Raw genomic sequence first — 22,269 nt, forward strand, 5'->3', positions numbered from 1 at the left:
CATTAGTGATTCGCAATCTGCCAAGCGTAACAAATTATGAATGACGAGTAAGTAGGTTGGCAATAACAATAATTATTAACTGGCGCAAAATTTGAGTTGCAAGTAACTGTCAGGATGGCCGAGCGGTCTAAGGCGCCAGACTCAAGGATTTGACACCTTGCCTTATTTCAGGGTTATTTATGGGAGATTTCTGGTTCACGAATGTGGGCGTGGGTTCGAATCCCACTTCTGACAATGTTATTTTACCTTTAGTAACTTAGCAAATTCTCGCCTAGTTTGTGCTCGATATGACGTTTAATTATCTTAGTGTTTAGTCGTGATTCAACATTGACAGTAGTTTCGTTTAGTTTCAATTTACAAATACTGAACCGAGATTACGCATTATATTTCATGACATTTACGATAAACTGGACTATTCATACAAGTTGCATACTGAAGAATGTCAGCAGCGTGGCGCAGCGGAAGCGTGCTGGGCCCATAACCCAGAGGTCCCTGGATCGAAACCAGGCGCTGCTATGAAATTGAAGTTTTTAACCGTTAATTCTCAAACAACCTGTTGCTGCGAGTTATGTGCCTTAAAAGTTTGCTTTATTCATCCGGAACATTAGTGATTCGCAATCTGCCAAGCGTAACAAATTATGAATGACGAGTAAGTAGGTTGGCAATAACAATAATTATTAACTGGCGCAAAATTTGAGTTGCAAGTAACTGTCAGGATGGCCGAGCGGTCTAAGGCGCCAGACTCAAGGATTTGACACCTTGCCTTATTTCAGGGTTATTGATGGGAGATTTCTGGTCCACGAATGTGGGCGTGGGTTCGAATCCCACTTCTGACAATGTTATTTTACCTTTAGTAACTTAGCAAATTCTCGCCTAGTTTGTGCTCGATATGACGTTTAATTATCTTAGTGTTTAGTCGTGATTCAACATTGACAGTAGTTTCGTTTAGTTTCAATTTACAAATACTGAACCGAGATTACGCATTATATTTCATGACATTTACGATAAACTGGACTATTCATACAAGTTGCATACTGCAGAATGTCAGCAGCGTGGCGCAGCGGAAGCGTGCTGGGCCCATAACCCAGAGGTCCCTGGATTGAAACCAGGCGCTGCTATGAAATTGAAGTTTTTAACCGTTAATTCTCAAACAACCTGTTGCTGCGAGTTATGTGCCTTAAAAGTTTGCTTTATTCATCCGGAACATTAGTGATTCGCAATCTGCCAAGCGTAACAAATTATGAATGACGAGTAAGTAGGTTGGCAATAACAATAATTATTAACTGGCGCAAAATTTGAGTTGCAAGTAACTGTCAGGATGGCCGAGCGGTCTAAGGCGCCAGACTCAAAGATTTGACACCTTGCCCTTATTTCAGGGTTATTTATGGGAGATTTCTGGTCCACGAATGTGGGCGTGGGTTCGAATCCCACTTCTGACAATGTTATTTTACCTTTAGTAACTTAGCAAATTCTCGCCTAGTTTGTGCTCGATATGACATTTAATTATCTTCGTGTTCAGTCGAGATTCAACATTGACAGTAGTTTCGTTTAGTTTCAATTTACAAATACTGAACCGAGATTACGCATTATATTTCATGACATTTACGATAAACTGGACTATTCATACAAGTTGCATATTGCAGAATGTCAGCAGCGTGGCGCAGCGGAAGCGTGCTGGGCCCATAACTCAGAGGTCCCTGGATCGAAACCAGGCGCTGCTATGAAATTGAAGTTTTTAACCGTTAATTCTCAAACAACCGGTTGCTGCGAGTTATGTGCCTTAAAAGTTTGCTTTATTCATCCGGAACATTCGTGATTCGCAATCTGCCAAGCGTAACAAATTATGAATGACCAGTAAGTAGGTTGGCAATAACAATAATTATTAACTGGCGCAAAATTTGAGTTGCAAGTAACTGTCAGGATGGCCGAGCGGTCTAAGGCGCCAGACTCAAGGATTTGACACCTTGCCCTTATTTCAGGGTTATTTATGGGAGATTTCTGGTCCACGAATGTGGGCGTGGGTTCGAATCCCACTTCTGACAATGTTATTTTACCTTTAGTAACTTAGCAAATTCTCGCCTAGTTTGTGCTCGATATGACATTTAATTATCTTCGCGTTTAGTCGTGATTCAACATTGACAGTAGTTTCGTTTAGATTCAATTTACAAATACTGAACCGAGATTACGCATTATATTTCATGACATTTACGATAAACTGGACTATTCATACAAGTTGCATACAGCAGAATGTCAGCAGCGTGGCGCAGCGGAAGCGTGCTGGGCCCATAACCCAGAGGTCCCTGGATCGAAACCAGGCGCTGCTATGAAATTGAAGTTTTTAACCGTTAATTCTCAAACAACCTGTTGCTGCGAGTTATGTGCCTTAAAAGTTTGCTTTATTCATCCGCAACATCCGTGATTCGCAAAATGCCAAGCGTAACAAATTATAAATGACGAGTAAGTAGGTTGGCAATAACAATAATTATTAACTGGCGCAAAATTTGAGTTGCAAGAAACTGTCAGGATGGCCGAGCGGTCTAAGGCGCCAGACTCAAGGATTTTACACCTTGCCCTTATTTCAGGGTTATTTATGGGAGATTTCTGGTCCACGAATGTGGGCGTGGGTTCGAATCCCACTTCTGACAATGTTATTTTACCTTTAGTAACTTAGCAAATTCTCGCCTAGTTTGTGCTCGATATGACATTTAATTATCTTCGTGTTCAGTCGAGATTCAACATTGACAGTAGTTTCGTTTAGTTTCAATTTACAAATACTGAACCGAGATTACGCATTATATTTCATGACATTTACGATAAACTGGACTATTCATACAAGTTGCATATTGCAGAATGTCAGCAGCGTGGCGCAGCGGAAGCGTGCTGGGCCCATAACCCAGAGGTCCCTGGATCGAAACCAGGCGCTGCTATGAAATTGAAGTTTTTAACCGTTAATTCTCAAACAACCGGTTGCTGCGAGTTATGTGCCTTAAAAGTTTGCTTTATTCATCCGGAACATTCGTGATTCGCAATCTGCCAAGCGTAACAAATTATGAATGACCAGTAAGTAGGTTGGCAATAACAATAAATATTAACTGGCGCAAAATTTGAGTTGCAAGTAACTGTCAGGATGGCCGAGCGGTCTAAGGCGCCAGACTCAAGGATTTGACACCTTGCCCTTATTTCAGGGTTATTTATGGGAGATTTCTGGTCCACGAATGTGGGCGTGGGTTCGAATCCCACTTCTGACAATGTTATTTTACCTTTAGTAACTTAGCAAATTCTCGCCTAGTTTGTGCTCGATATGACATTTAATTATCTTCGTGTTTAGTCGTGATTCAACATTGACAGTAGTTTCGTTTAGATTCAATTTACAAATACTGAACCGAGATTACGCATTATATTTCATGACATTTACGATAAACTGGACTATTCATACAAGTTGCATACAGCAGAATGTCAGCAGCGTGGCGCAGCGGAAGCGTGCTGGGCCCATAACCCAGAGGTCCCTGGATCGTAACCAGGCGCTGCTATGAAATTGAAGTTTTTAACCGTTAATTCTCAAACAACCTGTTGCTGCGAGTTATGTGCCTTAAAAGTTTGCTTTATTAATCCGGAACATTCCTGATTCGCAATCTGCCAAGCGTAACAAATTATGAATGACGAGTAAGTAGGTTGGCAATAACAATAATTATTAACTGGCGCAAAATTTGAGTTGCAAGTAACTGTCAGGATGGCCGAGCGGTCTAAGGCGCCAGACTCAAGGATTTGACACCTTGCCCTTATTTCAGGGTTATTTATGGGAGATTTCTTGTCCACGAATGTGGGCGTGGGTTCGAATCCCACTTCTGACAATGTTATTTTACCTTTAGTAACTTAGCAAATTCTCGCCTAGTTTGTGCTCGATATGACATTTAATTATCTTCGTGTTTAGTCGTGATTCAACATTGACAGTAGTTTCGTTTAGTTTCAATTTACAAATACTGAACCGAGATTACGCATTATATTTCATGACATTTACGATAAACTGGACTATTCATACAAGTTGCATACTGCAGAATGTCAGCAGCGTGGCGCAGCGGAAGCGTGCTGGGCCCATAACCCAGAGGTCCCTGGATCGAAACCAGGCGCTGCTGTGAAATTGAAGTTTTTAACCGTTAATTCTCAAACAACCAGTTGCTGCGAGTTATGTGCCTTAAAAGTTTGCTTTATTCATCCGCAACATCCGTGATTCGCAAAATGCCAAGCGTAACAAATTATAAATGACGAGTAAGTAGGTTGGCAATAACAATAATTATTAACTGGCGCAAAATTTGAGTTGCAAGTAACTGTCAGGATGGCCGAGCGGTCTAAGGCGCCACACTCAAGGATTTGACACCTTGCCCTTATTTCAGGGTTATTTATGGGAGATTTCTGGTCCACGAATGTGGGCGTGGGTTCGAATCCCACTTCTGACAATGTTATTTTACCTTTAGTAACTTAGCAAATTCTCGTCTAGTTTGTGCTCGATATGACATTTAATTTTCTTTGTGTTTAGTCGTGATTCAACATTGACAGTAGTTTCGTTTAGTTTCAATTTACAAATACTGAACCGAGATTACGCATTATATTTCATGACATTTACGATAAACTGGACTATTCATACAAGTTGCATATTGCGGAATGTCAGCAGCGTGGCGCAGCGGAAGCGTGCTGGGCCCATAACCCAGAGGTCCCTGGATCGAAACCAGGCGCTGCTATGAAATTGAAGTTTTTAACCGTTAATTTTCAATAAACCTGTTGCTGCGAGTTATGTGCCTTAGAAGTTTGCTTTATTAATCCGGAACATTCGTGATTCGCAATCTGCCAAGCGTAACAAATTATGAATGACGAGTAAGTAGGTTGGCAATAACAATAATTATTAACTGGCGCAAAATTTGAGTTGCAAGTAACTGTCATGATGGCCGAGCGGTCTAAGGCGCCAGACTCAAGGATTTGACACCTTGCCCTTATTTCAGGGATATTTATGGGAGATTTCTGGTCACCGAATGTGGGCGTGGGTTCGAATCCCACTTCTGACAATGTTATTTTACCTTTAGTAACTTAGCAAATTCTCGCCTAGTTTGTGCTCGATATGACATTTAATTATCTTCGTGTTTAGTCGTGATTCAACATTGACAGTAGTTTCGTTTAGTTTCAATTTACAAATACTGAACCGAGATTACGCATTATATTTCATGACATTTACGATAAACTGGACTATTCATACAAGTTGCATACTGCAGAATGTCAGCAGCGTGGCGCAGCGGAAGCGTGCTGGGCCCATAACCCAGAGGTCCCTGGATCGAAACCTGCTGTGAAATTGAAGTTTTTAACCGTTAATTCTCAAACAACCTGTTGCTGCGAGTTATGTGCCTTAAAAGTTTGCTTTATTCATCCGCAACATCCGTGATTCGCAAAATGCCAAGCGTAACAAATTATAAATGACGAGTAAGTAGGTTGGCAATAACAATAATTATTAACTGGCGCAAAATTTGAGTTGCAAGTAACTGTCAGGATGGCCGAGCGGTCTAAGGCGCCACACTCAAGGATTTGACACCTTGCCCTTATTTCAGGGTTATTTATGGAGATTTCTGGTCCACGAATGTGGGCGTGGCTTCGAATCCCACTTCTGACAATGTTATTTTACCTTTAGTAACTTAGCAAATTCTCGCCTAGTTTGTGCTCGATATGACATTTAATTATCTTCGTGTTTAGTCGTGATTCAACATTGACAGTAGTTTCGTTTAGTTTCAATTTACAAATACTGAACCGAGATTACGCATTATGTTTCATGACATTTACGATAAACTGGACTATTCATACAAGTTGCATATTGCAGAATGTCAGCAGCGTGGCGCAGCGGAAGCGTGCTGGGCCCATAACCCAGAGGTCCCTGGATCGAAACCAGGCGCTGCTATGAAATTGACGTTTTAAACCGTTAATTCTCGAACAACCTGTTGCTCCGAGATATGTGCCTTAAAAGTTTGCTTTATTAATCCGGAACATTCGTGATTCGCAATCTGCCAAGCGTAACAAATTATGAATGACGAGTAAGTAGGTTGGCAATAACAATAATTATTAACTGGCGCAAAATTTGAGTTGCAAGTAACTGTCAGGATGGCCGAGCGGTCTAAGGCGCCAGATTCAAGGATTTGACATCTTGCCCTAATTTCAGGGTTATTTATGGGAGATTTCTGGTCCACGAATGTGGGCGTTGGTTCGAATCCCACTTCTGACAATGTTATTTTACCTTTAGTAACTTAGCAAATTCTCGCCTAGTTTGTGCTCGATATGACATTTAATTATCTTCGTGTTTAGTCGTGATTCAACATTGACAGTAGTTTCGTTTAGTTTCAATTTACAAATACTGAACCGAGATTACGCATTATATTTCATGACATTTACGATAAACTGGACTATTCATACAAGTTGCATATTGCAGAATGTCAGCAGCGTGGCGCAGCGGAAGCGTGCTGGGCCCATAACCCAGAGGTCCCTGGATCGAAACCAGGCGCTGCTATGAAATTGACGTTTTAAACCGTTAATTCTCGAACAACCTGTTGCTCCGAGTTATGTGCCTTAAAAGTTTGCTTTATTAATCCGGAACATTCGTGATTCGCAATCTGCCAAGCGTAACAAATTATGAATGACGAGTAAGTAGGTTGGCAATAACAATAATTATTAACTGGCGCAAAATTTGAGTTGCAAGTAACTGTCAGGATGGCCGAGCGGTCTAAGGCGCCAGATTCAAGGATTTGACATCTTGCCCTAATTTCAGGGTTATTTATGGGAGATTTCTGGTCCACGAATGTGGGCGTTGGTTCGAATCCCACTTCTGACAATGTTATTTTACCTTTAGTAACTTAGCAAATTCTCGCCTAGTTTGTGCTCGATATGACATTTAATTATCTTCGTGTTTAGTCGTGATTCAACATTGACAGTAGTTTCGTTTAGTTTCAATTTACAAATACTGAACCGAGATTACGCATTATATTTCATGGCATTTACGATAAACTGGACTATTCATACAAGTTGCATACTGCAGAATGTCAGCAGCGTGGCGCAGCGGAAGCGTGCTGGGCCCATAACCCAGAGGTCCCTGGATCGAAACCAGGCGCTGCTATGAAATTGAAGTTTTTAACCGTTAATTCTCAAACAACCTGTTGCTGCGAGTTATGTGCCGTAAAAGTTTGCTTTATTCATCCGCAACATCCGTGATTCGCAAAATGCCAAGCGTAACAAATTATAAATGACGAGTAAGTAGGTTGGCAATAACAATAATTATTAACTGGCGCAAAATTTGAGTTGCAAGTAACTGTCAGGATGGCCGAGCGGTCTAAGGCGCCACACTCAAGGATTTGACACCTTGCCCTTATTTCAGGGTTATTTATGGAGATTTCTGGTCCACGAATGTGGGCGTGGCTTCGAATCCCACTTCTGACAATGTTATTTTACCTTTAGTAACTTAGCAAATTCTCGCCTAGTTTGTGCTCGATATGACATTTAATTATCTTCGTGTTTAGTCGTGATTCAACATTGACAGTAGTTTCGTTTAGTTTCAATTTACAAATACTGAACCGAGATTACGCATTATGTTTCATGACATTTACGATAAACTGGACTATTCATACAAGTTGCATATTGCAGAATGTCAGCAGCGTGGCGCAGCGGAAGCGTGCTGGGCCCATAACCCAGAGGTCCCTGGATCGAAACCAGGCGCTGCTATGAAATTGACGTTTTAAACTGTTAATTCTCGAACAACCTGTTGCTCCGAGATATGTGCCTTAAAAGTTTGCTTTATTAATCCGGAACATTCGTGATTCGCAATCTGCCAAGCGTAACAAATTATGAATGACGAGTAAGTAGGTTGGCAATAACAATAATTATTAACTGGCGCAAAATTTGAGTTGCAAGTAACTGTCAGGATGGCCGAGCGGTCTAAGGCGCCAGATTCAAGGATTTGACATCTTGCCCTAATTTCAGGGTTATTTATGGGAGATTTCTGGTCCACGAATGTGGGCGTTGGTTCGAATCCCACTTCTGACAATGTTATTTTACCTTTAGTAACTTAGCAAATTCTCGCCTAGTTTGTGCTCGATATGACATTTAATTATCTTCGTGTTTAGTCGTGATTCAACATTGACAGTAGTTTCGTTTAGTTTCAATTTACAAATACTGAACCGAGATTACGCATTATATTTCATGGCATTTACGATAAACTGGACTATTCATACAAGTTGCATACTGCAGAATGTCAGCAGCGTGGCGCAGCGGAAGCGTGCTGGGCCCATAACCCAGAGGTCCCTGGATCGAAACCAGGCGCTGCTATGAAATTGAAGTTTTTAACCGTTAATTCTCAAACAACCTGTTGCTGCGAGTTATGTGCCTTAAAAGTTTGCTTTATTCATCCGCAACATCCGTGATTCGCAAAATGCCAAGCGTAACAAATTATAAATGACGAGTAAGTAGGTTGGCAATAACAATAATTATTAACTGGCGCAAAATTTGAGTTGCAAGTAACTGTCAGGATGGCCGAGCGGTCTAAGGCGCCACACTCAAGGATTTGACACCTTGCCCTTATTTCAGGGTTATTTATGGGAGATTTCTGGTCCACGAATGTGGGCGTGGGTTCGAATCCCACTTCTGACAATGTTATTTTACCTTTAGTAACTTAGCAAATTCTCGTCTAGTTTGTGCTCGATATGACATTTAATTTTCTTTGTGTTTAGTCGTGATTCAACATTGACAGTAGTTTCGTTTAGTTTCAATTTACAAATACTGAACCGAGATTACGCATTATATTTCATGACATTTACGATAAACTGGACTATTCATACAAGTTGCATACTGCAGAATGTCAGCAGCGTGGCGCAGCGGAAGCGTGCTGGGCCCATAACCCAGAGGTACCTGGATCGAAACCAGGCGCTGCTGTGAAATTGAAGTTTTTAACCGTTAATTCTCAAACAACCTGTTGCTGCGAGTTATGTGCCTTAAAAGTTTGCTTTATTCATCCGCAACATCCGTGATTCGCAAAATGCCAAGCGTAACAAATTATAAATGACGAGTAAGTAGGTTGGCAATAACAATAATTATTAACTGGCGCAAAATTTGAGTTGCAAGTAACTGTCAGGATGGCCGAGCGGTCTAAGGCGCCACACTCAAGGATTTGACACCTTGCCCTTATTTCAGGGTTATTTATGGAGATTTCTGGTCCACGAATGTGGGCGTGGCTTCGAATCCCACTTCTGACAATGTTATTTTACCTTTAGTAACTTAGCAAATTCTCGCCTAGTTTGTGCTCGATATGACATTTAATTATCTTCGTGTTTAGTCGTGATTCAACATTGACAGTAGTTTCGTTTAGTTTCAATTTACAAATACTGAACTGAGATTACGCATTATGTTTCATGACATTTACGATAAACTGGACTATTCATACAAGTTGCATATTGCAGAATGTCAGCAGCGTGGCGCAGCGGAAGCGTGCTGGGCCCATAACCCAGAGGTCCCTGGATCGAAACCAGGCGCTGCTATGAAATTGACGTTTTAAACCGTTAATTCTCGAACAACCTGTTGCTCCGAGATATGTGCCTTAAAAGTTTGCTTTATTAATCCGGAACATTCGTGATTCGCAATCTGCCAAGCGTAACAAATTATGAATGACGAGTAAGTAGGTTGGCAATAACAATAATTATTAACTGGCGCAAAATTTGAGTTGCAAGTAACTGTCAGGATGGCCGAGCGGTCTAAGGCGCCAGATTCAAGGATTTGACATCTTGCCCTAATTTCAGGGTTATTTATGGGAGATTTCTGGTCCACGAATGTGGGCGTTGGTTCGAATCCCACTTCTGACAATGTTATTTTACCTTTAGTAACTTAGCAAATTCTCGCCTAGTTTGTGCTCGATATGACATTTAATTATCTTCGTGTTTAGTCGTGATTCAACATTGACAGTAGGTTCGTTTAGTTTCAATTTACAAATACTGAACCGAGATTACGCATTATATTTCATGACATTTACGATAAACTGGACTATTCATACAAGTTGCATACTGCAGAATGTCAGCAGCGTGGCGCAGCGGAAGCGTGCTGGGCCCATAACCCAGAGGTCCCTGGATCGAAACCAGGCTCTGCTATGAAATTGAAGTTTTTAACCGTTAATTCTCAATAAACCTGTTGCTGCGAGTTATGTGCCTTAGAAGTTTGCTTTATTAATCCGGAACATTCGTGATTCGCAATCTGCCAAGCGTAACAAATTATGAATGACGAGTAAGTAGGTTGGCAATAACAATAATTATTAACTGGCGCAAAATTTGAGTTGCAAGTAACTGTCATGATGGCCGAGCGGTCTAAGGCGCCAGACTCAAGGATTTGACACCTTGCCCTTATTTCAGGGATATTTATGGGAGATTTCTGGTCACCGAATGTGGGCGTGGGTTCGAATCCCACTTCTGACAATGTTATTTTACCTTTAGTAACTTAGCAAATTCTCGCCTAGTTTGTGCTCGATATGACATTTAATTATCTTCGTGTTTAGTCGTGATTCAACATTGACAGTAGTTTCGTTTAGTTTCAATTTACAAATACTGAACCGAGATTACGCATTATGTTTCATGACATTTACGATAAACTGGACTATTCATACAAGTTGCATATTGCAGAATGTCAGCAGCGTGGCGCAGCGGAAGCGTGCTGGGCCCATAACCCAGAGGTCCCTGGATCGAAACCAGGCGCTGCTATGAAATTGACGTTTTAAACCGTTAATTCTCGAACAACCTGTTGCTCCGAGTTATGTGCCTTAAAAGTTTGCTTTATTAATCCGGAACATTCGTGATTCGCAATCTGCCAAGCGTAACAAATTATGAATGACGAGTAAGTAGGTTGGCAATAACAATAATTATTAACTGGCGCAAAATTTGAGTTGCAAGTAACTGTCAGGATGGCCGAGCGGTCTAAGGCGCCAGATTCAAGGATTTGACATCTTGCCCTAATTTCAGGGTTATTTATGGGAGATTTCTGGTCCACGAATGTGGGCGTTGGTTCGAATCCCACTTCTGACAATGTTATTTTACCTTTAGTAACTTAGCAAATTCTCGCCTAGTTTGTGCTCGATATGACATTTAATTATCTTCGTGTTTAGTCGTGATTCAACATTGACAGTAGTTTCGTTTAGTTTCAATTTACAAATACTGAACCGAGATTACGCATTATATTTCATGGCATTTACGATAAACTGGACTATTCATACAAGTTGCATACTGCAGAATGTCAGCAGCGTGGCGCAGCGGAACCGTGCTGGGCCCATAACCCAGAGGTCCCTGGATCGAAACCAGGCGCTGCTATGAAATTGAAGTTTTTAACCGTTAATTCTCAAACAACCTGTTGCTGCGAGTTATGTGCCTTAAAAGTTTGCTTTATTCATCCGCAACATCCGTGATTCGCAAAATGCCAAGCGTAACAAATTATAAATGACGAGTAAGTAGGTTGGCAATAACAATAATTATTAACTGGCGCAAAATTTGAGTTGCAAGTAACTGTCAGGATGGCCGAGCGGTCTAAGGCGCCAGACTCAAGGATTTGACACCTTGCCCTTATTTCAGGGTTATTTATGGGAGATTTCTGGTCCACGAATGTGGGCGTGGGTTCGAATCCCACTTCTGACAATGTTATTTTACCTTTAGTAACTTAGCAAATTCTCGTCTAGTTTGTGCTCGATATGACATTTAATTTTCTTTGTGTTTAGTCGCGATTCAACATTGACAGTATTTTCGTTTAGTTTCAATTTACAAATACTGAACCGAGATTACGCATTATATTTCATGACATTTACGATAAACTGGACTATTCATACAAGTTGCATATTGCGGAATGTCAGCAGCGTGGCGCAGCGGAAGCGTGATGGGCCCATAACCCCGAGGTCCCTGGATCGAAACCAGGCGCTGCTATGAAATTGAAATTTTTAACCGTTAATTTTCAATAAACCTGTTGCTGCGAGTTATGTGCCTTAGAAGTTTGCTTTATTAATCCGGAACATTCGTGATTCGCCATCTGCCAAGCGTAACAAATTATGAATGACGAGTAAGTAGGTTGGCAATAACAATAATTATTAACTGGCGCAAAATTTGAGTTGCAAGTAACTGTCATGATGGCCGAGCGGTCTAAGGCGCCAGACTCAAGGATTTGACACCTTGCCCTTATTTCAGGGATATTTATGGGAGATTTCTGGTCACCGAATGTGGGCGTGGGTTCGAATCCCACTTCTGACAATGTTATTTTACCTTTAGTAACTTAGCAAATTCTCGCCTAGTTTGTGCTCGATATGACATTTAATTATCTTCGTGTTTAGTCGTGATTCAACATTGACAGTAGTTTCGTTTAGTTTCAATTTACAAATACTGAACCGAGATTACGCATTATATTTCATGGCATTTACGATAAACTGGACTATTCATACAAGTTGCATACTGCAGAATGTCAGCAGCGTGGCGCAGCGGAACCGTGCTGGGCCCATAACCCAGAGGTCCCTGGATCGAAACCAGGCGCTGCTATGAAATTGAAGTTTTTAACCGTTAATTCTCAAACAACCTGTTGCTGCGAGTTATGTGCCTTAAAAGTTTGCTTTATTCATCCGCAACATCCGTGATTCGCAAAATGCCAAGCGTAACAAATTATAAATGACGAGTAAGTAGGTTGGCAATAACAATAATTATTAACTGGCGCAAAATTTGAGTTGCAAGTAACTGTCAGGATGGCCGAGCGGTCTAAGGCGCCAGACTCAAGGATTTGACACCTTGCCCTTATTTCAGGGTTATTTATGGGAGATTTCTGGTCCACGAATGTGGGCGTGGGTTCGAATCCCACTTCTGACAATGTTATTTTACCTTTAGTAACTTAGCAAATTCTCGTCTAGTTTGTGCTCGATATGACATTTAATTTTCTTTGTGTTTAGTCGCGATTCAACATTGACAGTAGTTTCGTTTAGTTTCAATTTACAAATACTGAACCGAGATTACGCATTATATTTCATGACATTTACGATAAACTGGACTATTCATACAAGTTGCATATTGCGGAATGTCAGCAGCGTGGCGCAGCGGAAGCGTGATGGGCCCATAACCCCGAGGTCCCTGGATCGAAACCAGGCGCTGCTATGAAATTGAAATTTTTAACCGTTAATTTTCAATAAACCTGTTGCTGCGAGTTATGTGCCTTAGAAGTTTGCTTTATTAATCCGGAACATTCGTGATTCGCAAAATGCCAAGCGTAACAAATTATAAATGACGAGTAAGTAGGTTGGCAATAACAATAATTATTAACTGGCGCAAAATTTGAGTTGCAAGTAACTGTCAGGATGGCCAAGCGGTCTAAGGCGCCACACTCAAGGATTTGACACCTTGCCCTTATTTCAGGGTTATTTATGGAGATTTCTGGTCCACGAATGTGGGCGTGGCTTCGAATCCCACTTCTGACAATGTTATTTTACCTTTAGTAACTTAGCAAATTCTCGCCTAGTTTGTGCTCGATATGACATTTAATTATCTTCGTGTTTAGTCGTGATTCAACATTGACAGTAGTTTCGTTTAGTTTCAATTTACAAATACTGAACCGAGATTACGCATTATGTTTCATGACATTTACGATAAACTGGACTATTCATACAAGTTGCATATTGCAGAATGTCAGCAGCGTGGCGCAGCGGAAGCGTGCTGGGCCCATAACCCAGAGGTCCCTGGATCGAAACCAGGCGCTGCTATGAAATTGACGTTTTAAACCGTTAATTCTCGAACAACCTGTTGCTCCGAGATATGTGCCTTAAAAGCTTGCTTTATTAATCCGGAACATTCGTGATTCGCAATCTGCCAAGCGTAACAAATTATGAATGACGAGTAAGTAGGTTGGCAATAACAATAATTATTAACTGGCGCAAAATTTGAGTTGCAAGTAACTGTCAGGATGGCCGAGCGGTCTAAGGCGCCAGATTCAAGGATTTGACATCTTGCCCTAATTTCAGGGTTATTTATGGGAGATTTCTGGTCCACGAATGTGGGCGTTGGTTCGAATCCCACTTCTGACAATGTTATTTTACCTTTAGTAACTTAGCAAATTCTCGCCTAGTTTGTGCTCGATATGACATTTAATTATCTTCGTGTTTAGTCGTGATTCAACATTGACAGTAGTTTCGTTTAGTTTCAATTTACAAATACTGAACCGAGATTACGCATTATATTTCATGACATTTACGATAAACTGGACTATTCATACAAGTTGCATACTGCAGAATGTCAGCAGCGTGGCGCAGCGGAAGCGTGCTGGGCCCATAACCCAGAGGTCCCTGGATCGAAACCAGGCTCTGCTATGAAATTGAAGTTTTTAACCGTTAATTCTCAATAAACCTGTTGCTGCGAGTTATGTGCCTTAGAAGTTTGCTTTATTAATCCGGAACATTCGTGATTCGCAATCTGCCAAGCGTAACAAATTATGAATGACGAGTAAGTAGGTTGGCAATAACAATAATTATTAACTGGCGCAAAATTTGAGTTGCAAGTAACTGTCATGATGGCCGAGCGGTCTAAGGCGCCAGACTCAAGGATTTGACACCTTGCCCTTATTTCAGGGATATTTATGGGAGATTTCTGGTCACCGAATGTGGGCGTGGGTTCGAATCCCACTTCTGACAATGTTATTTTACCTTTAGTAACTTAGCAAATTCTCGCCTAGTTTGTGCTCGATATGACATTTAATTATCTTCGTGTTTAGTCGTGATTCAACATTGACAGTAGTTTCGTTTAGTTTCAATTTACAAATACTGAACCGAGATTACGCATTATGTTTCATGACATTTACGATAAACTGGACTATTCATACAAGTTGCATATTGCAGAATGTCAGCAGCGTGGCGCAGCGGAAGCGTGCTGGGCCCATAACCCAGAGGTCCCTGGATCGAAACCAGGCGCTGCTATGAAATTGAAGTTTTAAACCGTTAATTCTCGAACAACCTGTTGCTCCGAGTTATGTGCCTTAAAAGTTTGCTTTATTAATCCGAAACATTCGTGATTCGCAATCTGCCAAGCGCAACAAATTAAGAATGACGAGTAAGTAGGTTGGCAATAACAATAATTATTAACTGGCGCAAAATTTGAGTTGTAAGTCGCTGTCAGGATGGCCGAGCGGTCTAAGGCGTCAGATTCAAGGATTTGACACCTTGCCCTTATTTCAGGGTTATTTGTGGGAGATTTCTGGTCCACGAATGTGGGCGTGGGTTCGAATCCCACTTCTGACAATGTTATTTTACCTTTAGTAACTTAGCAAATTCTCGCCTAGTTTGTGCTCGATATGACATTTAATTATCTTCGTGTTTAGTCGTGATTCAACATTGACAGTAGTTTCGTTTAGTTTCAATTTACAAATACTGAACCGAGATTACGCATTATATTTCATGACATTTACGATAAACTGGACTATTCATACAAGTTGCATACTGCAGAATGTCAGCAGCGTGGCGCAGCGGAAGCGTGCTGGGCCCATAACCCAGAGGTCCCTGGATCGAAACCAGGCTCTGCTATGAAATTGAAGTTTTTAACCGTTAATTCTCAATAAACCTGTTGCTGCGAGTTATGTGCCTTAGAAGTTTGCTTTATTAATCCGGAACATTCGTGATTCGCAATCTGCCAAGCGTAACAAATTATGAATGACGAGTAAGTAGGTTGGCAATAACAATAATTATTAACTGGCGCAAAATTTGAGTTGCAAGTAACTGTCATGATGGCCGAGCGGTCTAAGGCGCCAGACTCAAGGATTTGACACCTTGCCCTTATTTCAGGGATATTTATGGGAGATTTCTGGTCACCGAATGTGGGCGTGGGTTCGAATCCCACTTCTGACAATGTTATTTTACCTTTAGTAACTTAGCAAATTCTCGCCTAGTTTGTGCTCGATATGACATTTAATTATCTTCGTGTTTAGTCGTGATTCAACATTGACAGTAGTTTCGTTTAGTTTCAATTTACAAATACTGAACCGAGATTACGCATTATGTTTCATGACATTTACGATAAACTGGACTATTCATACAAGTTGCATATTGCAGAATGTCAGCAGCGTGGCGCAGCGGAAGCGTGCTGGGCCCATAACCCAGAGGTCCCTGGATCGAAACCAGGCGCTGCTATGAAATTGACGTTTTAAACCGTTAATTCTCGAACAACCTGTTGCTCCGAGTTATGTGCCTTAAAAGTTTGCTTTATTAATCCGGAACATTCGTGATTCGCAATCTGCCAAGCGTAACAAATTATGAATGACGAGTAAGTAGGTTGGCAATAACAATAATTATTAACTGGCGCAAAATTTGAGTTGCAAGTAACTGTCAGGATGGCCGAGCGGTCTAAGGCGCCAGATTCAAGGATTTGACATCTTGCCCTAATTTCAGGGTTATTTATGGGAGATTTCTGGTCCACGAATGTGGGCGTTGGTTCGAATCCCACTTCTGACAATGTTATTTTACCTTTAGTAACTTAGCAAATTCTCGCCTAGTTTGTGCTCGATATGACATTTAATTATCTTCGTGTTTAGTCGTGATTCAACATTGACAGTAGTTTCGTTTAGTTTCAATTTACAAATACTGAACCGACATTACGCATTATATTTCATGACATTTACGATAAACTGGACTATTCATACAAGTTGCATACTGCAGAATGTCAGCAGCGTGGCGCAGCGGAAGCGTGCTGGGCCCATAACCCAGAGGTCCCTGGATCGAAACCAGGCGCTGCTATGAAATTGAAGTTTTTAACCGTTAATTCTCAATAAACCTGTTGCTGCGAGTTATGTGCCTTAGAAGTTTGCTTTATTAATCCGGAACATTCGTGATTCGCAATCTGCCAAGCGTAACAAATTATGACTGACGAGTAAGTAGGTTGGCAATAACAATAATTATTAACTGGCGCAAAATTTGAGTTGCAAGTAACTGTCATGATGGCCGAGCGGTCTAAGGCGCCAGACTCAAGGATTTGACACCTTGCCCTTATTTCAGGGATATTTATGGGAGATTTCTGGTCACCGAATGTGGGCGTGGGTTCGAATCCCACTTCTGACAATGTTATTTTACCTTTAGTAACTTAGCAAATTCTCGCCTAGTTTGTGCTCGATATGACATTTAATTATCTTAGTGTTTAGTCGTGATTCAACATTGACAGTAGTTTCGTTTAGTTTCAATTTACAAATACTGAACCGAGATTACGCATTATATTTCATGACATTTACGATAAACTGGACTATTCATACAAGTTGCATACTGCAGAATGTCAGCAGCGTGGCGCAGCGGAAGCGTGCTGGGCCCATAACCCAGAGGTCCCTGGATCGAAACCAGGCGCTGCTATGAAATTGAAGTTTTAAACCGTTAATTCTCGAACAACCTGTTGCTCCGAGTTATGTGCCTTAAAAGTTTGCTTTATTAATCCGAAACATTCGTGATTCGCAATCTGCCAAGCGCAACAAATTAGGAATGACGAGTAAGTAGGTTGGCAATAACAATAATTATTAACTGGCGCAAAATTTGAGTTGTAAGTCGCTGTCTGGATGGCCGAGCGGTCTAAGGCGCCAGATTCAAGGATTTGACACCTTGCCCTTATTTCAGGGTTATTTATGGGAGATTTCTGGTCCACGAATGTGGGCGTGGGTTCGAATCCCACTTCTGACAATGTTATTTTACCTTTAGTAACTTAGCAAATTCTCGCCTAGTTTGTGCTCGATATGACATTTAATTATCTTCGTGTTTAGTCGTGATTCAACATTGACAGTAGTTTTGTTTAGTTTCAATTTACAAATACTGAACCGAGATTACGCATTATATTTCATGACATTTACGATAAACTGGACTATTCATACAAGTTGCATATTGCAGAATGTCAGCAGCGTGGCGCAGCGGAATCGTGCTGGGCCCATAACCCAGAGGTCCCTGAATCGAAACCAGACCCTGCTATGAAATTCAAGTTTTTAACCGTTAATTCTCAAACAACCTGTTGCTGCGAGTTATGTGCCTTAACAGTTTGCTTTATTCATCCGAAACATTCGTGATTCGCAATCTGCCAAGCGCAACAAATTAAGAATGACGAGTAAGTAGGTTGGCAATAACAATAATTATTAACTGGCGCAAAATTTGAGTTGTAAGTCGCTGTCAGGATGGCCGAGCGGTCTAAGGCGTCAGATTCAAGGATTTGACACCTTGCCCTTATTTCAGGGTTATTTGTGGGAGATTTCTGGTCCACGAATGTGGGCGTGGGTTCGAATCCCACTTCTGACAATGTTATTTTACCTTTAGTAACTTAGCAAATTCTCGCCTAGTTTGTGCTCGATATGACATTTAATTATCTTCGTGTTTAGTCGTGATTCAACATTGACAGTAGTTTCGTTTAGTTTCAATTTACAAATACTGAACCGAGATTACGCATTATATTTCATGACATTTACGATAAACTGGACTATTCATACAAGTTGCATACAGCAGAATGTCAGCAGCGTGGCGCAGCGGAAGCTTGCTGGGCCCATAACCCAGAGGTCCCTGGATCGAAACCAGGCGCTGCTATGAAATTGAAGTTTTTAACCGTTAATTCTCAAACAACCTGTTGCTGCGAGTTATGTGCCTTAAAAGTTTGCTTTATTCATCCGGAACATTAGTGATTCGCAATCTGCCAAGCGTAAGAAATTATGAATGACGAGTAAGTAGGTTGGCAATAACAATAATTATTAACTGGCGCACAATTTGAGTTGCAAGTAACTGTCAGGATGGCCGAGCGGTCTAAGGCGCCAGACTCAAGGATTTGACACCTTGCCCTTATTTCAGGGTTATTTATGGGAGATTTCTGGTCCACGAATGTGGGCGTGGGTTCGAATCCCACTTCTGACAATGTTATTTTACCTTTAGTAACTTAGCAAATTCTCGCCTAGTTTGTGCTCGATATGACATTTAATTATCTTCGTGTTTAGTCGTGATTCAACATTGTCAGTAGTTTCGTTTAGTTTCAATTTACAAATACTGAACCGAGATTACGCATTATATTTCATATTTACGATAAACTGGACTATTCATACAAGTTGCATATTGCAGAATGTCAGCAGCGTGGCGCAGCGGAAGCGTGCTGGGCCCATAACCCAGAGGTTCCTAGATCGAAACCAGGCGCTGCTATGAAATTGAAGTTTTTAACCGTTAATTCTCAAACAACCTGTGCTGCGAGTTATGTGCCTTAAAAGTTTGCTTTATTCATCCGGAACATTCGTGATTCGCAATCTGCCAAGCGTAACAAATTATGAATGACGAGTAAGTAGGTTGGCAATAACAATAATTATTAACTGGCGCAAAATTTGAGTTGCAAGTAACTGTCAGAATGGCCGAGCGGTCTAAGGCACCAGACTCAAGGATTTGACACCTTGTCCTTATTTCAGGGTTATTTATGGGAGATTTCTGGTCCACGAATGTGGGCGTGGGTTCGAATCCCACTTCTGACAATGTTATTTTACCTTTAGTAACTTAGCAAATTCTCGCCTAGTTTGTGCTCGATATGACATTTAATTATCTTCGTGTTTAGTCGTGATTCAACATTGACAGTAGTTTCGTTTAGTTTCAATTTACAAATACTGAACCGAGATTACGCATTATATTTCATGACATTTACGATAAACTGGACTATTCATACAAGTTGCATACTGCTGAATGTCAGCAGCGTGGCGCAGCGGAAGCGTGCTGGGCCCATAACCTAGAGGTCCCTGGATCGAAACCAGGCGCTGCTATGAAATTGAAGTTTTAAACCGTTAATTCTCGAACAACCTGTTGCTGCGAGTTATGTGCCTTAAAAGTTTGCTTTATTCATCCGGAACATTAGTGATTCGCAATCTGCCAAGCGCAACAAATTAAGAATGACGAGTAAGTAGGTTGGCAATAACAATAATTATTAACTGGCGCAAAATTTGAGTTGTAAGTCGCTGTCAGGATGGCCGAGCGGTCTAAGGCGCCAGATTCAAGGATTTGACACCTTGCCCTTATTTCAGGGTTATTTGTGGGAGATTTCTGGTCCACGAATGTGGGCGTGGGTTCGAATCCCACTTCTGACAATGTTATTTTACCTTTAGTAACTTAGCAAATTCTCGCCTAGTTTGTGCTCGATATGACATTTAATTATCTTCGTGTTTAGTCGTGATTCAACATTGACAGTAGTTTCGTTTAGTTTCAATTTACAAATACTGAACCGAGATTACGCATTATATTTCATGACATTTACGATAAACTGGACTATTCATACAAGTTGCATACAGCAGAATGTCAGCAGCGTGGCGCAGCGGAAGCGTGCTGGGCCCATAACCCAGAGGTCCCTGGATCGAAACCAGGCGCTGCTATGAAATTGAAGTTTTTAACCGTTAATTCTCAAACAACCTGTTGCTGCGAGTTATGTGCCTTAAAAGTTTGCTTTATTCATCCGAAACATTCGTGATTCGCAATCTGCCAAGCGCAACAAATTAAGAATGACGAGTAAGTAGGTTGGCAATAACAATAATTATTAACTGGCGCAAAATATGAGTTGTAAGTCGCTGTCAGGATGGCCGAGCGGTCTAAGGCGCCAGATTCAAGGATTTGATACCTTGCCCTTATTTCAGGGTTATTTGTGGGAGATTTCTGGTCCACGAATGTGGGCGTGGGTTCGAATCCCACTTCTGACAATGTTATTTTACCTTTAGTAACTTAGCAAATTCTCGCCTAGTTTGTGCTCGATATGACATTTAATTATCTTCGTGTTTAGTCGTGATTCAACATTGACAGTAGTTTCGTTTAGTTTCAATTTACAAATACTGAACCGAGATTACGCATTATATTTCATGACATTTACGATAAACTGGACTATTCATACAAGTTGCATATTGCAGAATGTCAGCAGCGTGGCGCAGCGGAAGCGTGCTGGGCCCATAACCCAGAGGTCCCTGGATCGAAACCAGGCGCTGCTATGAAATTGAAGTTTTAAACCGTTAATTTTCGAACAACCTGTTGCTCCGAGTTATGTGCCTTAAAAGTTTGCTTTATTAATCCGGAACATTCGTGATTCGCAATCTGCCAAGCGTAACAAATTATGAATGACGAGTAAGTAGGTTGGCAATAACAATAATTATTAACTGGCGCAAAATTTGAGTTGCAAGTAACTGTCAGGATGGCCGAGCGGTCTAAGGCGCCAGACTCAAGGATTTGACACCTTGCCCTTATTTCAGGGTTATTTATGGGAGATTTCTGGTCCACGAATGTGGGCGTGGGTTCGAATCCCACTTCTGACAATGTTATTTTACCTTTAGTAACTTAGCAAATTCTCGCCTAGTTTGTGCTCGATATGACATTTAATTATCTTCGTGTTTAGTCGTGATTCAACATTGACAGTAGTTTCGTTTAGTTTCAATTTACAAATACTGAACCGAGATTACGCATTATATTTCATGACATTTACGATAAACTGGACTATTCATACAATTTGCATACTGCAGAATGTCAGCAGCGTGGCGCAGCTGAAGCGTGCTGGGCCCATAACCCAGAGGTCCCTGGATCGAAACCAGGCGCTGCTATGAAATTGAAGTTTTTAACCGTTAATTCTCAAACAACCTGTTGCTGCGAGTTATGTGCCTTAAAAGTTTGCTTTATTCATCCGGAACATTAGTGATTCGCAATCTGCCAAGCGTAACAAATTATGAATGACGAGTAAGTAGGTTGGCAATAACAATAATTATTAACTGGCGCAAAATTTGAGTTGCAAGTAACTGTCAGGATGGCCGAGCGGTCTAAGGCGCCAGACTCAAGGATTTGACACCTTGCCCTTATTTCAGGGTTATTTATGGGAGATTTCTGGTCCACGAATGTGGGCGTGGGTTCGAATCCCACTTCTGACAATGTTATTTTACCTTTAGTAACTTAGCAAATTCTCGCCTAGTTTGTGCTCGATATGACATTTAATTATCTTCGTGTTTAGTCGTGATTCAACATTGACAGTAGTTTCGTTTAGTTTCAATTTACAAATACTGAACCGAGATTACGCATTATATTTCATGACATTTACGATAAACTGGACTATTCATACAAGTTGCATACAGCAGATTGTCAGCAGCGTGGCGCAGCGGAAGCGTGCTGGGCCCATAACCCAGAGGTCCCTGGATCGAAACCAGGCGCTGCTATGAAATTGAAGTTTTTAACCGTTAATTCTCAAACAACCTGTTGCTGCGAGTTATATGCCT

At 41.1% G+C, this 22,269-nt stretch overlaps 10 non-coding genes across 10 annotated transcripts; all 10 read left to right on the forward strand.

The window, feature by feature from the left end:
- The first annotated feature begins 710 nt into the window (after positions 1–710).
- Positions 711–836, forward strand: TRNAL-CAA (transfer RNA leucine (anticodon CAA)). Its single transcript has 2 exons — positions 711–748; positions 791–836. It is a non-coding gene; the product is annotated as a tRNA-Leu (tRNA).
- Positions 837–1,312: 476 nt separating this feature from the next.
- Positions 1,313–1,439, forward strand: TRNAL-CAA (transfer RNA leucine (anticodon CAA)). Its single transcript has 2 exons — positions 1,313–1,350; positions 1,394–1,439. It is a non-coding gene; the product is annotated as a tRNA-Leu (tRNA).
- Positions 1,440–1,915: 476 nt separating this feature from the next.
- TRNAL-CAA (transfer RNA leucine (anticodon CAA)) lies at positions 1,916–2,042 on the forward strand. The gene is made up of 2 exons: positions 1,916–1,953; positions 1,997–2,042. It is a non-coding gene; the product is annotated as a tRNA-Leu (tRNA).
- Positions 2,043–2,518: 476 nt separating this feature from the next.
- TRNAL-CAA (transfer RNA leucine (anticodon CAA)) lies at positions 2,519–2,645 on the forward strand. Its single transcript has 2 exons — positions 2,519–2,556; positions 2,600–2,645. It is a non-coding gene; the product is annotated as a tRNA-Leu (tRNA).
- A 476-nt stretch (positions 2,646–3,121) lies between these two features.
- On the forward strand, positions 3,122–3,248 carry TRNAL-CAA (transfer RNA leucine (anticodon CAA)). Its single transcript has 2 exons — positions 3,122–3,159; positions 3,203–3,248. It is a non-coding gene; the product is annotated as a tRNA-Leu (tRNA).
- An 8,306-nt stretch (positions 3,249–11,554) lies between these two features.
- On the forward strand, positions 11,555–11,681 carry TRNAL-CAA (transfer RNA leucine (anticodon CAA)). The gene is made up of 2 exons: positions 11,555–11,592; positions 11,636–11,681. It is a non-coding gene; the product is annotated as a tRNA-Leu (tRNA).
- A 1,079-nt stretch (positions 11,682–12,760) lies between these two features.
- TRNAL-CAA (transfer RNA leucine (anticodon CAA)) lies at positions 12,761–12,887 on the forward strand. The gene is made up of 2 exons: positions 12,761–12,798; positions 12,842–12,887. It is a non-coding gene; the product is annotated as a tRNA-Leu (tRNA).
- A 5,902-nt stretch (positions 12,888–18,789) lies between these two features.
- Positions 18,790–18,916, forward strand: TRNAL-CAA (transfer RNA leucine (anticodon CAA)). The gene is made up of 2 exons: positions 18,790–18,827; positions 18,871–18,916. It is a non-coding gene; the product is annotated as a tRNA-Leu (tRNA).
- A 2,281-nt stretch (positions 18,917–21,197) lies between these two features.
- TRNAL-CAA (transfer RNA leucine (anticodon CAA)) lies at positions 21,198–21,324 on the forward strand. Its single transcript has 2 exons — positions 21,198–21,235; positions 21,279–21,324. It is a non-coding gene; the product is annotated as a tRNA-Leu (tRNA).
- Positions 21,325–21,800: 476 nt separating this feature from the next.
- On the forward strand, positions 21,801–21,927 carry TRNAL-CAA (transfer RNA leucine (anticodon CAA)). Its single transcript has 2 exons — positions 21,801–21,838; positions 21,882–21,927. It is a non-coding gene; the product is annotated as a tRNA-Leu (tRNA).
- The last annotated feature ends 342 nt before the right edge of the window (positions 21,928–22,269 follow it).

Source organism: Saccoglossus kowalevskii, chromosome 8, assembly GCF_978046115.1.
Source record: "Saccoglossus kowalevskii chromosome 8, keSacKowa6.1, whole genome shotgun sequence".
In the NCBI taxonomy this organism is placed as follows: Eukaryota; Metazoa; Hemichordata; class Enteropneusta; family Harrimaniidae; genus Saccoglossus; species Saccoglossus kowalevskii.